The sequence below is a fragment of the Neophocaena asiaeorientalis genome, unplaced genomic scaffold (genome assembly GCF_003031525.2).
Source record: "Neophocaena asiaeorientalis asiaeorientalis breed wild unplaced genomic scaffold, Neophocaena_asiaeorientalis_V1.1 scaffold192, whole genome shotgun sequence".
NCBI classification, from domain to species: domain Eukaryota; kingdom Metazoa; phylum Chordata; class Mammalia; order Artiodactyla; family Phocoenidae; genus Neophocaena; species Neophocaena asiaeorientalis.
In genome coordinates, this window is record NW_020185326.1 from 5,198,539 (window position 1) to 5,214,406 (window position 15,868).

General features: G+C 42.9%; 1 protein-coding gene across 1 annotated transcript in view; it reads right to left on the minus strand.

Moving 5' to 3' along the window:
* TDRD7 (tudor domain containing 7) overlaps positions 1-494 on the minus strand; it is an 89,550-nt gene extending 89,056 nt beyond the window's left edge. The window contains exon 1 of the mRNA XM_024734407.1: positions 360-494. The gene's annotated coding sequence lies outside the window, so the exon portion shown is untranslated. The remainder of the gene's footprint in view (positions 1-359) is intronic.
* Positions 495-15,868: the final 15,374 nt, after the last annotated feature.

Consider the following 15,868-nt stretch of genomic DNA (forward strand, 5'->3'; position numbering starts at 1 on the left):
TTCCTGGTCAGCACCTCCCACCCCAGGTCCACACACCCGCCCTCCCCCTGCTGCACTGCCCCCACTGCAGAGTTTCCCAGGCGGCAGGGGTCCGTCCGACTCCCAGGTGAACCCCAGACGGTCCCATCAGAGATTTAAAACACAACGCTCTGGAACGCCAACTCCCCTGGCGCCCAGCCCGCTTTCCGGGGTGGAGACCAGGGAATCCTCTGCGGCTGCTGGGAAGAGGCCCCGGTCCGTTCGAGTCCCGCTTGGGCCACTGTCCCTCTTAGTCACCCAGGTGCGCCGCGCCCGCCCGAACCCTCGTCCGCCCTCGCCTGGCCCCTGTCGTTCCCGCAGCCAGCAGGACCTGCCCTCACCTTGTTCTGCGGGCCCGCGGCCCGTCCCCGCGCCTCTGGGCCCGGCTCCCACCGCCGTCTCCGCCAGGTCTACAGCCACGGCCGCCGCCCACTTTCGGTTTCCCCGCACGGCTGAAACAGCCGCCGCGCCTCAGGAATCACCTCAAACCCCCGCCCCGCCCCGCCCTGCTCGGCCCCGCCCCGCTCCGCCCCGCCCCAAGGGCAGACTGGCCTCGGCTCTGCGCACGCGCGGGCACCCCGGCGGCGTCGGCCCACGCCGGCGTCCGCGCGTGGGAAGGGAAACCGACGCCGCCTAGCGGTTTCTGCGCGTGCCCACGCATTGGCGGAAGGCGACTGCGGGGCGGGAGCAGGAGCGCCTCCTCGTGGACAACGCAAGGATCGGCGGGCCGGGAGGGGCCGGGCCGCAGCCGTCTTTATTAGCACTTACGCGCTCTTGCTATATTACGTTTCACTCGTCAGAAGTTTCATTCAGTTCTTGCTTATTCTTTTCTTCAATTCTGGGGCCGTTATTTTTTATTCTCCTAGATACCCACCTGGTCCGCTCATTTCCTTTAGGTCTGGGAGGAGGGTGGCCACAATCTCAAAAATGTCAGTCTCCTTCCCTGACATTCCCTGTCCCCCTTCTCAGCTTTCTCTCTCCTTGGCACCTGTCTAGCACACTATATGTGTTTTACTTATCTTTTCATTGTTTACTGTCCTCCTCAAATTAAAGCTCTGTGAGCTCAGGGATCTTTGTTTTGTTCCCCAATCTATTCCCAGAGCCTAGGATAGTCCCAGGCACATGATAGGCTGACATAAACATTTGTCAAATACATTCATTCATTCACTCATTCCTTATAAAATTATTGAACACCTACTATTTAGTCACATATTTCTTCTGTACATTAATTCTACCAATATTTATTGGGCATGTTGGTTTGTATCCCTTAAACCAACAGTGAACACTTCTCTACGTTCATTCTATATGCATTTACGGAGGGCCTGCTATTTATTCAAACAGTATCTTTCTCAGCTTTATTAAGGTATACTTGACATACTATAAACTGCACATATTTAAAATGTACAGTATGATGTTTTGATATATGTATACAGTTGTGAAACTATCACTTCCATAAAAATAATGAACATATCCATCACCCCAAAAAAGCCTCCCCATGCACCTTTATAATCCTCACCCTATGTGCCTCACTGTCCCCTGCCCTCCCAACTGCTGGTTTGCTTTCTGTTGCTATAGATTAGTTTGCTGTTTCTAGAATTTTATATGAATGGAATCACACATACTGGCTGTCTTTTTGCTGGGGCGGGAGGGTATGCAACTTCTTTCACTCAGCAGAAGCATGTTGAGATTCATCCATGTTGTTGTGTGCACCAATAGTTTGTCTTTTTGTTGCTGAGTAGTATTCCATTGTATAGATGTACTACACCTACCATATGACCCAGCAATTCTATTGCCACGGTTTACCTAAGGGAAATGAAAGCGTATGTCCACACAATGACCTGGACAAGAATATTCATAGCAGCTTTGTTTGTAATAGCCAAAAAATGAAAACAACACAAGTGTCCATCAGTAGGTGAATGGACATTTGTATATATGTATATACAACCAGTAGGTACTGAACGGCTGCTGTTAAGTAACAGAATTCTGTGCTTGCAGAGCTTCTGATTCAGTGAAAAGAGGCAGTGGGCAATGAAGAGGGAGACTAGAAGTAGATTATGGAAGGCCTGATAGCCCACACTCAGGAGTTCGGGCTTTTTCTCAAAAGCAATGGGAAACTGTTCGAAGTCTTCTCTGAACACTGTTTACTCTCTTTTATACCCCTTATCTAGTCCCTGACAAAGTCTGCTGAAATATCTCTCCCCGGCACTTCTTTCCATCCCCAGTGCTGTATTTCAGTCTATTTCAGATCTCTTCCTTCTCTCCCCTCCAGTCTGCTCCAAACACTGCAGTGGATTTAATAGACCTAAAATACAACCAGACACAATTTGGACTCTGCAGTGCTCATAACATCCCCTGGCTCCACATTTAAGATGAGAAAGATGTAAAAAGCAGCTCCCAATTGAAAGAGTGCCAGTTGGAGTAGGAAATTAGGATAAACTCCAGAGTCCAATATGTAAAATAAATCATAAAATGATATGTGTTGACCCCAAGTCTGAGATCCTTTATCCTTGCAAAAAAGAGTTCCATGTTTGGACTGTCCTATATATAAAGAAAAATGATGCTCTGCAGCTAGTTTTTTAAAAAAAGTCAGCTGTATTGGTAAATAATTTACATATAATACATATTTTAAATGTACAGTTTGATGAATTTTGACAAGTGCATTCAGACATGTGACCATCACCACAATCAAGATATTGAACAAGTTCACCATTTCAAAAAATTTCCTTGTGCCCCTTTACAGTTAATTTCCTCCTCCTACCTCCAGCCCCTGGCAGCCACTGATCTATGTCACTATAGCTTTGCCTTTTCTAGAATGTCATATAAATGGAATCATACAGTTTGTAGTCTTTTTCTGTCTGGCTTCTTTCCCTTGGCATAATGCTTTTGAGAATCACCAGGTTGTAAACATATATCAGTAGTCTGTTCCTTTTTATTGCTGTATAGATATGTCACAATGTGTTTATCCATTCACATTTGATATACCTTTGTGTTGTTTCCAGTTTGGGGCTGTTATGAATAACACTGCTTTACCAATCACATGCAGGTCTTTGTGTGGTCATGTGCTTTTCTTGCATAAAGACTTAGGAATAGAATTGCTAGCTGTAGGATAAAGTGTATGTCTGACTTTACAAGAAACTGTCAAATTATTTTCTAAAGTGACTACATCATTTTGGGCTCCCCTTCTTCTACCTTCCTGCAATGTATGAGAATTCCAGTTGTTCCAAATCCTCTCCAATACTTGGAATTGTCAGACTTTTTAATTTTAGCCATGCCAGTGGATCTGTAAAGATATCACATTGAGATTTTAATTTGCATTTCCCCATAACTAATGATATTGAGCATCTTTTCATGTGTTTATTGCCCCTTCAGATATGTTCTTGGGTGAAGTGTCCATTCTGGCAGGTAGATTTTTGGCTGACACATATCAGGAGGTTCTCAGAAGTCCTTGGGTAGCTGACATAGCAAGGACAGGCTACGAAGTTGTTTTCATTTTCTTTGGGAATGGTCCAAGACCCAGGGAGCTCAAAAATTAATTCCCATGCCCTGGATATAATTGGATTTCAGGGGAATTAAGGGACATCAGAGATGACACAAATTGGCTACTCTTTAAACACAATGGTTCTTACCATTTTGTGGGGAAGGGAGTCAGAATATGTGAAAGCAACAGATAGATACAAAATTTGGCACATGATTTCAGAGAAGGTTTCAGTAGACTGAAGTCCTACTATGAACCCCTGTTAAAAACTTCCTTAGATGAAGGCATATGTCATGAGGCCATAAAGCAGAATTTTCAGAATGGACAAGACTCAGGTGGAAGGCATTCTCTCTCAGCAAAAGCTCAAGCTCATCCCTGGAAGACAGGAGTGGGGGCCAGGAGCATCTGGGTCACTCTTTCAGGAAAGGCAGGCACCCTTCCCATCCCCAAGAGCTGTCAAGAGGTCCTTAATGATCTGCTCAGGTGGCTTTCAGGGGTAGACAAGGCGGATAGTAGGGGGATCAAGAACAGCTGGCCAGTAGGCAGCAGCCTGGCAAGCATTCTGTGCCCATCCAGATACTTCCCAAGAGAGGTTATCATAGAAAGGGCATGCCCAGCTGTGAGGCCCAAGGATGAGGAAGGAAGATTGATTTGTTGCCAGTTTATCCTGGGCTGAGAAAGAAGGAAATATTTCAAGTGTGAAACCTTCATCTAAAGCCCTTCAAGTATTTTTATCCACACTTGGGGAGACCGTTCATTTGGAGAGAGCCACCACATTGGACACAAACACCAAAACACCTGTAAAAAGCAGACAGAGCCAGAGCTGTTGGTTGAGTTGAATCTCTGTCCCGCCCTCCCCTCCTTCTCTCAGTTCAGCAAACACCATTTAGAATTAAGGGGAAATAGCAACAACGTTCCAAGAATATACCTGTGGCTCACTTTGTTTTTATCTCACCTGATGGGTGTTTTGGTGTTTGCAATAGAGCCCAAGAAAGAGACACACCTCATCCTCCCTCTCAGAGCCTCTCTGACTTCACAGCTGCCATAGGTAGTTCTCCCACCCTCCAAAATTTAGAGAGGCAATTTTAGACACCTCTGGTTGCCCTCATCTCACTTCCCATCTGATCTTGCCTGTATCTTCTCTATAATGCCTCCAAAAAGAAGACCAAACCCAAAACGCTCATTTCTATCACTTTATGTACAACAAAATGAGCCCCCGGGACTTGGCTGTGGTATTATTCAGTGTCTTATGTAATTCCTTTCCCGGGAAATCTTCCTTGAAGTCCCCACCTGAAAGTGGGTCTGTGGCTAAGCTCCTGGAGCCCCTTATTTATCCCTCAAGCTTGTTTGCAGTGGAGAAGGATGTAGGAAGTGATTCTATGCCTTATCTCCCTGTGAACAACTTGAAAAGATTTTATTTGTCTTTTTACCCTGAGTTATTTAAATGCAAATAATTTTAGTAATAACAATTTTAACTCCTTCTTGAAGCTAGACAACATGTTCAAAGGTATGTATGTGGATGAAGTCCAGCCTCCTGGGGATTTTTGCTTACATAAAAGGTCAGGAAAAATAGATCCATGACAAAAGGAATCTTTGGACAGATCTACTTTTGGTGAATCATTGACACCATGGTCACTCCCTCTCCCATCAGCTATTGCCTCATGAACAAAATGTAGAGAAATTTCTAGACAACTGCATTCGTTTTAACTGAGTAAGGAAAAACAAAATAAAACAAAACAAAAAACAAACGACAGAGATTCTGGGAATCCTGCTAAAATCCAGGCCCTGGTAAAGCTAAGGATGTGCTGATCAAGCAAAACTCCCTAATCTGCGCACAAAGGCCTCCAAGATGAGTCAGCTAAAAGAGGCTAATCCCCAGAAGGGACTGATTGCTAAAGCTGTTGAGGCCACACAGGCACCTAACACTGGAAAACAGGGGATAGTGAAAGCTTAAAGCCATACTGTGTAGAGAAAGGTCCTAGACGGACAGGGGAGGGTCTTGGCTCTCTAAGAGAACATCTCGGTCCCTTCTCGAGCTGTGGGTCATTCACACGGCTCAGCCTTGGACAAGGACCAGATATAAGGATGATTCCAAGGATGCAGACATTGAGTTATCATCTGGTTAAAGGCCCAGTTGTGGGGTAGGGCACGGAGGTGGCGTAACAAATACTGTAAGCAAGGCAACCAACTACAGTATTAATGATTCTGTAACAGTCAATAAACCAGCTGGTACAAAAATTATACTCTACTAGATGTTAGGGGTGAGGAAGGAAGGAGGCAGGGAGAAGAAACAACATAGCATACAGCAGGTGCTCCGTGCAGGTTAGCTGACCCTGAAATCAAAGAAGCGGACAGTGCTCACAAAGTGCGGGTTCAGATTAAAAGTGTACTGTTCAGGGAGGACCTTTGCCCCTGTGCTGTTTGACTTTGGGTAAATCACTTGGGGCTTGGTCTTTTGTTAAATTGGGAGCCCTTTGGTCTTGTTCTAGCCTCAGATTCCCTTAAGTGGCAAAGTTAACCCAATAAATATCAAAAGAGCATTCTCTTGGGGCTGTTTGGTCAATTTCCATTCATCAATGGTTCTCTGTGAGATCAACATCTCCCCCCAGGGGCACTTTGTTTTTGCTTTTGTTTTTGTTTTTTTGCGGTGCGGGCCTCTCACTGTTGTGGCCTCTCCCGTTGCGGAGCAACAGGCTCCGGACTCGCAGGCTCAGCGGCCATGGCTCACGGGCACAGCCGCTCCGCGGCATGTGGGTTCTTCCCAGACCGGGGCACGAACCTGTGTCCCCAGCATCGGCAGGCGGACTCTCAACCACTGCGCCACCAGGGGCGCCACCAGGGAAGCCCCCAGGGGCACTTTGGACTTTAACAAGGTTATTTTTGGTTGTCACAATGATCAGGGGCACCTCCTGGCATTTAGTGGGCCAGCTGGACGCTTACTATCCTGCTGTGTACAGAACAGTCCCCCATTTTGGAGAAGTTTCTCTAACCTTGTCCTTGTCCTAATTCACATGTGACTGTCTTGCCAGTCACTCATATAGAGGAAAAAACTCTGCTTTACATATAAACACAAATAACTTTTTCACAGTTTTACTATACAGTCAATTTTCTAGGCTATTTTATCTGTGAATTTCATTTCAGGGGAGTAGAAGAGGGGATTACAAAATATTTGTAATAAAAGAGTCATATAGAGTCGGGTGCTGCTTCTAGAAACCCCCCAGCAGCCAATCCCACCCAAAGAGAAGCTGAACAAGACATTCTTATTTACTCCAGCAGACATAGGGTTGGATACATGTGCTTCTTAGAGCTCTGCGTCATACCACTACCACATTACCTGATATTCCCCAGCACTCACCACCAGTTGAGGAGGATAAAACCACTCTTTTGGGGGTTCTTCCTGGAGTTCACTTCACACTAAGTCACATCTCCCCACGACATGTAAAGGAGCTGGTCTTCCTCCCAATTGTCTTCTCATGCCCTCACACTTAGTCTTTTTCATTTAAAACTGGATCCCTGGTTCTCAGCAGCAACTTCCTTAAAACAGGATGTTTCATATTTGCAATTCGAAATTTATAACACCTGGGGACTAGCTATTGTCTAAGAGAGGAGCTAGCTAGCTGCTGGCCAGGGTAAGCCACTGGAGGAGATTTTCTCTAGCAAAGTGGTTCTTAATCTGAGAGCAGTACAGTATGTCAGCACTAACACAGAATTTCCCTCCCTCTGTGCAGTACATGTGGCTGAAAATGTGTTTGAAGGTTGAACTATAAACCGCTTGTTAATATCACTGTAATTATGGGAGCTTTATTTACAAAGCATATATATTTATATATAGCTCTAATCATGGTGACTGCAATGTTTCAGTGCTTGGCACACATAGGCAGGCTAACAGTAAATATTTATTCAAGAGATGTCAAGTCCATCCTCTTCCTGCAATGCCATGCCACCTCTTTGTATACCTGATGAATGAAATAAGGGACTTAAGAAACAAATGAAGGAAAATGGATAAAAAGAATAAAGGCCACATGAAAAGCTGCTCAACATCACTAATTATTAGAGAAATGCAAATCAAAACTACAATGAGGTGTCACCTCACACCAGTGAGAAGGGTCATCATAAGAAAATCTACAAACAACAAACGCTGGAGAGGGTGTGGAGAAAAGGGAACCCTCTTGCACTGTTGGTGCGAATGTAAATTGATAGAGCCACTATGGAGAACAGTATGGAGGTTCCTTAAAGAACTAAAAATAGAATTACCATATGACCCAGCAATCCCACTACTGGGCATATACCCAGAGAAAACCATAATTCAAAAAGACACATGCACCCCAATGTTCATTGCAGCACTATTTACAATAGGCAGTTCATGGAAGCAACCTAAATGCCCATCGACAGACGAATGGATAAAGAAGATGTGGCACATACATACAATGGAATATTACTCAGCCATAAAAGGAACGAAATTGAGTTATTTGTAGTGAGGTAGATGGACCTAGAGTCTGTCATACAGAGTGAAGTAAGTCAGAAAGAGAAAAACAAACACCATATGCTAACACATATATATGGAATCTAAAAAAAAAAATGGTCATAAAGAACCTAGGGGCAAGATGGGAATAAAGACGCAGACCTACTAGAGAATGGAATTGAGGATATGGGGAGGGGGAAGGGTAAGCTGGGACAAAGTGAGAGAGTGGGATGGACATATATACACTACCAAATGTAAAATAGATAGCTAGTGGGAAGCAGCCACATAGCACAGGGAGATCAGCTCGGTGCTTTGTGACCACCTAGAGGGGTGGGATAGGGAGGGTGGGAGGAAGACGCAAGAGGGAGGAGATATGGGGATATATGTATATGTATAGCTGATTCACTTTGTTATACAGCAGAAACTAACACACCATTGTAAAGCAATTATACTCCAATGAAGATTTTTTTTAAAAGTATATCGTTAGAAATTTTCATTACTTCAACATTTTCAAACTGGCAAAAAGTTGTCCATATTACCCTATTGTAAATTTTTCCAGGTCTATGTAATCTATGTCCATGTCCCCTTTTTCTTGCTGATAATGATTTTTTCATGCCTTTTTCTTTTTTCTCATTAGTATCAATATGAGGTTTTAAAAATTTTACTAATGTCCTAAAAGAAACAATATCTGAATTTTATTGATCTTCTCTATTATTTTCTATATAATTTATGCTAACTTTACTTCTTCCTTCCCTCTATTTTCTTTGGATTTTATTTAGTTGTTTTTAAACTTTTTGAGATAGATGCATAACTCATTGACTTTTAGCTTTTCTTCTTTTTGAATATGTGCTTTTTAAAGCTCTAAATTTTCTCTAAGCATGACTCTAACTACAACGTACATATTTTGATACTTGGTAATTTTATTATCCTTCAGTTAAAACTATTTTATAATCTTCAATATATTCTCTTCATTGAGCCCTGATTTACTTAAGTATATATTTTCTTAATTTCTAAATCAACAGGGATATTCCAGTAGAATATTTGATACTGGTTTCTAAATTAATTGCACTGTGACCCAGAATATACTTTGTATGATTTTAGTTGCTTGAAATTTGTAGAACCTTACTTTGTGGTCCATAATATGGTAAATATTTGAAATGTTCCAGGTGTACTTAAAAAGAATGTGTATTATTCAGTTTTTGTGTGTATTATTTTATGCATGTTAATTAGGTCAAGTTTACTCTTCCTGTTATTCCACTGTATCCTAACTGATTTTCTGTTTGCTTTTATTATAAAGAGAAATGTGTTATAATCTTACACTAAAAAAAAAAAAAGAGAATAAAGGCCGAGTAAAAAACATTTCCCCTAACAAAACCTCTATGAGGAGCCACAGACCCTACATAACATAGGTGAGCAAATAGCTTGCCCCAAGTCCAGAAACCAATTTCTGGGCTGACAATTGTTCAGAAAGAGCCTTGAGCTTTACTTTGTCACTCTATATCCCTAGAATTTCTCTTTTCAGATAGAGCTCCAAAAGTTTCCAATCAGTTCCTCCTATTTCCTTCTCTGTACCCTTTCCTTCCTGGGGAAGTTGGACAGGCTCTCTGTTCACCTCCAGGGCTGGTGGGTCCTGGATGGTACAATGGAGAACAATGGAGGAGTGTGATTTTTCTCCAGATTCCTGTTGGCATCAACAGGCCAATCAACTAGACAGGGAGCCCTTCTTGGCTAGTTCCAATATGTCACACCTTGCGTGGACCACCTCTGCATCAGTGGGGAACTTCCCTTTGTGTGTGAGCCCTGTTCTTTTTTTGGGCAGGCAGCTGTGAAGGTCAAAATGCCATTTTGATCTCAAAGCTCCCTCTCTAGAATGTCTACCCATGGGCCCTAGTTCCACCTATCGGCTGAAGAGAAACAGTAGAATCCTCCCTATGATGAATGGATAAACAAAATATGGTACATGCATACAGCGGAATATTATCAGCCACAGAAGGTATTGAGAGTAACATCATGTAAGATAGTGGAATAGGAAGCTCCAGGATTCCATCACTCTACCTAAACAACTACTGAATTGGCCACCACTGTCTGAAAAATTATTTTGGAACTCTGGAGTCTAGTCCAACTATACTTACAGCATTCAGAGGAGAGCTTCATGAAGAGGCTGGTAAATTTGGGTGAACTTCAGCAAATTTTGCATGGTATAGCTACAATCCCCCAACCTCCATTCTTGTGACAAGCAGCCTTAGAGCCATGCTCCTGATGCACTTGCTGGAGCCAGGATGAGAGATAAGGACCTTGTCTTCCAAATATTGGGTTGTGTAATCTGAGTGCTAACTGCCTCATTGCTGCTTTTGATTGCTGAAAGGCTGACAGAGGTTGGCAGCCATTGTTTTAAACCCCATGAGCTTTATCCATTCATCTGTCATGGACAGTTAGGTCGCTTCTATGTCCTGGCTATTGTAAATAGAGCTGCAATGAACATTGTGGTACATGGCTGTTTTTGAATTATGGTTTTCTCAGGGTATATGCCCAGTAGTGGGATTGCTGGGTCGTATGGTAGTTCTATTTTTAGTTTTTTAAGGAACCTCCATACTGTTCTCCATAGTGGCTGTACCAATTCACATTCCCACCAGCAGTGCCAGAGGGTTCCCTTTTCTCCACACCCTCTCCAGCATTTATTGTTTGTAGATTTTTTGATGATGGTCATTCTGCGCGGTGTGATGTGATACCTCATTGCAGTTTTGATTTGCATTTCTCTAATGATTAGTGATGTTGAGAATCCTTTCATGTGTTTGTTGGCAATCTGTATATCTTCTTTGGAGAAATGCCTATTTAGGTCTTCTGCCCATTTTTGGATTGGGTTGTTTGCTTTTTGATATTGAGCTGCTGGTAAATTTTGGAGATTAATCCTTTGTCAGTTGCTTCATTTGCAAATATTCTCTCCCATTCTGAGGGTTGTCTTTTTGTCTTGTTTATGTTTTCCTTTGCTGTACAAAAGCTTTTAAGTTTCATTAGGTCCCATTTGTTTATTTTTGTTTTTATTTCCATTTCTCTAGGAGCTGGGTCAAAAAGCATCTTGCTGTGATCTATGTCATAGAGTGTTCTGCCTATGTTTTCCTCTAAGAGTTTTATAGTGTCTGGCCTTACATTTAGGTCTTTAATCCATTCTGAGTTTATTTTTGTATATGGTGTTAGGGAGTGTTCTAATTTCATTCTTTTACATGTAGCTGTCCAGTTTTCCCAGCACCACTTATTGAAGAGGCTGTCTTTTCTCCATTGTATGTTCTTGCCTCCTTTCTCAAAAATAAGGTGACCATATGTGTGTGGTCAACTGATTCTTAACAAAGGAGCAAAGGTAATCTAATGGAGAAATGACAGTACTTAACAAAGGATTTTGGAACAACTGGACATCCACATGCAAACAAAGGAAAATGAACCTTGACGTAGACCTTTCACAAAAATTAACTCAAGATGGTGCACAGACCTAAATGGAAAATGGAAAATTATAAACTCCTAGAAGATAACATAGGAAAACATCTAGGTGACCTTAGGTTTGTCAAAATCTCTTTAGATAAAACACCAAAAACTTGATCCACAAAAGAAAAAGTTGGTAAGTTGAACTTCATTGGTATTAAAAACTTCTGCTCTGCAAAAAGCACTGTTAAGAAAATGAAAAGACAAACTACAGACTGAGAGAAAATATTTGTAAAACACCTATCTAATAACGGATTATTGTCCGAAATATACAAAGAACTCTTCAAACTCAACAATAAGAAAACAGCTATCCAATTTAAAAATGGTTCTAAGATCTGAAGAGACACCTCAGCAAAGAAGATATAAAGATGGCAAGCAAGCATATCCAAAATGCACAAAGAACTCCTAAAATTCAACAGCATCTTGACAAACAAGGTCTCACAGAGAAAACAAACTCTCACAAACTCAAGAAACAAAACTCAAACAATTTAAAAATGGGCAATAGATCCAAACAGGTATCTCGTCAAAGAAGATAAGCACATGGCAGAAAGCATATGAAAAGATGCTCAACATCATACATCACTAGGGAACTGCAAATTAAAACAACAACGAAATACCACCAAACACCTATCAGAAGGGCTGAATGCGAAAACCGACAGCATCACATGCTGGTGATGGTGTGACACAACATCGCTGGTGGGAAGGCAAAAATGGTACAGTCACCTTGAGAGACAGCTTGGCAGTTTCCTACAAAGCTTAACGTAGTCTCACCAGCAATATGATACAGCAACCATGTTCCTAGGTACTTACCCAACAAGAGTTGAAAACTTACGTCTACACAAAGACCTGCACACAAATATTTAACAGCTTTATTCATAATTGCCCTAAACTGGAGGCTATCAAGGTGCCCTTCAGTAGGTGGCTGAATAAACAAACAGTGCTATGTACATCCATACAACGGAATATTATTCAGAAGTAAAAAGAAATGAGTTATCCAGCCACCAAAAAACGTGGAGGAACTTGAAATACATGTTGCTTAGTGAAAGGAGCCAATCTTAAAAGACCACATAACGTATGATTCCACCTATCTGACATTCTGGAAAGAGCAAAACTATAGAGGGAGTGAAAAGATCAGTAGTCAGTGGTTTGAGGGGAGGGAGAGAGGAAAGAATAGGTGGAGCACAGGGGATTTTAAGGTGGTAAAACTATTCTGGGCCATACTGTAATGGTGGATACATGACATTACGAAGCTGTCAAAACTCACCGTATAACAAAAACGGTGAACCCTAATGTAAACTATGGACTTTAGTTGTTAATGTACCAATATTGGTCCATAAATGTTAACAAATGAACCACATTATCGCAAGGTTAAAAAATGGAGTAAATTGCATGGGAGGGACAATGAGAAGGAATATATGGGAACTCTGTGCTATTTCCTCACTTTTTCTATATACTTAAAACTGCTCTAAAATATGAAGTTTATTAAGTATTAAAAAAGTAAATGAATGTGGAATCTAAAATATGACACAAATGAACCTGTCTATGAAACAGAAATAGAATCGGGGACATAGAGAATAGACTGGTGGTTGCCAAGGGGGAGGATGTAGGAGAGGGATGGAGTGTGAGTTTGGGGTTAGCAGATGCAAACTGCTATATAGAGAATGGATAAACAGCAAGGTCCTACGGTATAACACATGGAAATATACTAAACATCCTGTGATAAACCATAATGGAAAGAATCTGAAAAAGAATGTATATATATGTGTATAACTGAGTCACTTTGCTGTGCGGCAGCAATTAACACAACACTGTAATTCAACTATGGTTCAATAAAAAATAAATTTAGAAAAGTAAATGAGATAATATTAGATAAAACATATAACAGAACATCAATTCTAGGTTATCCACTTTTATCCTTAATTCACTGAAATTATTTTTATCAGGATCAATTTTTAAATGTAAATTATTTTATTTGGGTCGACATAATTTACTGACTATAGATTCTGTTATTGTAAATTTTAGGGATCATTCTTTCTACCAAGTCAGTTTTCCAGGGTCAAATTATATGTATCAAAATGTTTTCAAATATACTTTTCTTCCACTAATTTTTAGTTAATGATAAAATTTACCACGAGCAGTTTTAACCACTATCAGTTTTATTTTTTGTGGATTATTTTTCCTACTATATTCACCATGAGGGTCAAAAATGGTGGGGGTCAATGCATTCTATTCTTTGACTTATAGAGAAATAATTTTGACACATCTTTTTAAGGAACACGCTGCTTGCTTAAAAGTCCCCGCAATCCCCACTCCACCCCACCCCACTCCATTTATGAAATAGGAAAGGATTTCCCAAGATCTACTTACAAGGGACAAGTAGACAAAAGCCAACAGAGGGCTTCCGTGGTGGCGTAGTGGTTGGGGGTCCGCCTGTCGATGTCGCGGATGCGAGATCGTGCCCCGGTCCGGGAGGATCCCGCGTGCCACGGAGCGGCTAATAATTTTGCTGAGAACAAAAAGCAAGGGTCCCACTCATATATCCTGGTTTGGAGCCAAGACTTTTTGTTCTGTCTGTGAATGAATAAACACCAAGAAATGAGAGGCTGTGGTAGGTGAACAAATGCCCTATGCCTCTGAAAATAACACCATCTCCTTCTCTTCATCTTGGAGTTCTGTGTAGGGAGGGAGCACTGGTAGTTTTCACAGTTTTCATTCTCCCTTTGCTTAGAAACAGAGATAGTTTGAATACAGGCAGCAATTCACCAAACTAAAAGACTAGAGTTCCTAATCTCTCCTGCAGCTATAAGAGTGACCAGACGAAGTTCAGGCCAATACCATGTGACCAGAGGTATGGTGTGAGATTTTGAGGAGGTCAGATGGTCAGATGGAACTGACAGAGCCGAGGGGGTCCCCTGTGCCCTCATTCTTTTCTCCTTCCTGCCATCTGAAAGGCAGCCATGATGGCTGGTCTAGGCTGGAGCCCCAGCAGGCATTTTGGACCATTTTGATGATGGAAATCATATACTAAGATGCTGGAGCAGGACAGATCATCTATCATCTTCCATGATGGACAGCCCAGGATTAGTATGGACTGCCTGCCTCTAGGGTTCTTTAATATGAGAAAGATATAAATCTCTCTCCCCTGTTTATACCACCATTATTTGGGATTTCTTGATATATGCAGCCGAATCTAATCCTAACCAAAGTATAAGCTTTGCCATTGAATCACTATGTGACCTTGGACAAGACACGTCTCTCCTCTGGCATATATCTCCTTGTCATAGTGGCAGAGGCACCACAAACCAAGTCCAATGTCCAGGGACAGGACTAGTTCTTGTTGGACCCTCAGGGTTCTCATTTGGAAGCAGGGGGTAGAATCACTGTCTTGGCCGAGATGAGGATGCCTCACGCATGAAGAGGACACCTGGGGTGGACAGAGAGAGGGGGCAAGGGAGGCTTCCGAGGTCCTTGGCACTGCCCTTGAAGCCTGCAGGTCCTGCTTCTTTGCTCATCTGGGACTGTGGAGAGCAACTGCCTTGAAAGGTCACACAAATAAAGGTGCCTGTTTGGTTTTGCCGTATCCCGGCCTGGGGCTGCAGTTCTAGTGCTGGACGCCAGGGGGCAGGCAGCCTCCTGGGTCTACGGTGTCCACCAAGCTTCGGGGGAGCAACTGGAGCAGAAAGAGTTACACAGAGGTCATTCTGGCTGTCCCCCGGCCTCAGAGGCAACTCGACCTCCTGTTACTAGTGTTCATCTCCACAGACTGAGTTGGTAAAAATCAAGAAGGGGGGTGCTCCCAAATTCTCCCCTTTAATCACTGAGCAGCCAAGCACTCAGCCTGTTCCAGGTGCCCTGGGAGGCCAGGTGCGGTGCTGAAGATGACTGAGTGGTCTCTGCCTGCAAGGAACTCATAGTCTGGAGGGGAGATGGACAAAAGCATGACACCAGGGACATGTGAAAGGAGAGAGCAAGTGCCCTGCCTGAAATGAAGCAGGGTGCCATGAGGGAGGATGAGGGAGTCACTGGGTAGGAGACCCTGAAAGGCCTCCCTGGGGTGACATTTTCTGGGACCGGATGACAAGAGGGAGAAGGCACCACTGGGGCAGAGACTGGCAGGCAGAAGTGGGTTTGGTCAGAGGGTGTAGGGAGGCGGCTGCGGGGCTGGAGCGGGGAGCAGGGCAAGGGGAGGAGGGAGGGACTGGGTCATGGGGCCCGCAGCCTATGTTAGCTGTGTATTCCTCTCTGACAACATTGCTCCAAATTTTAGTACCTTAAAACTACAAATATTTAATATCTCACCATTTGTGTGGACTGGGAATCTGTTCACGGCTTAGCTGGGTTGCTCTGCTTCAAGGTGTCTCACAGGCAGGTGCTGTGGCTTCATCTGGGCTCAACTTGGGGAGGACTTGCTCCCAAGTTCATTCACAGGCTGCAGGATT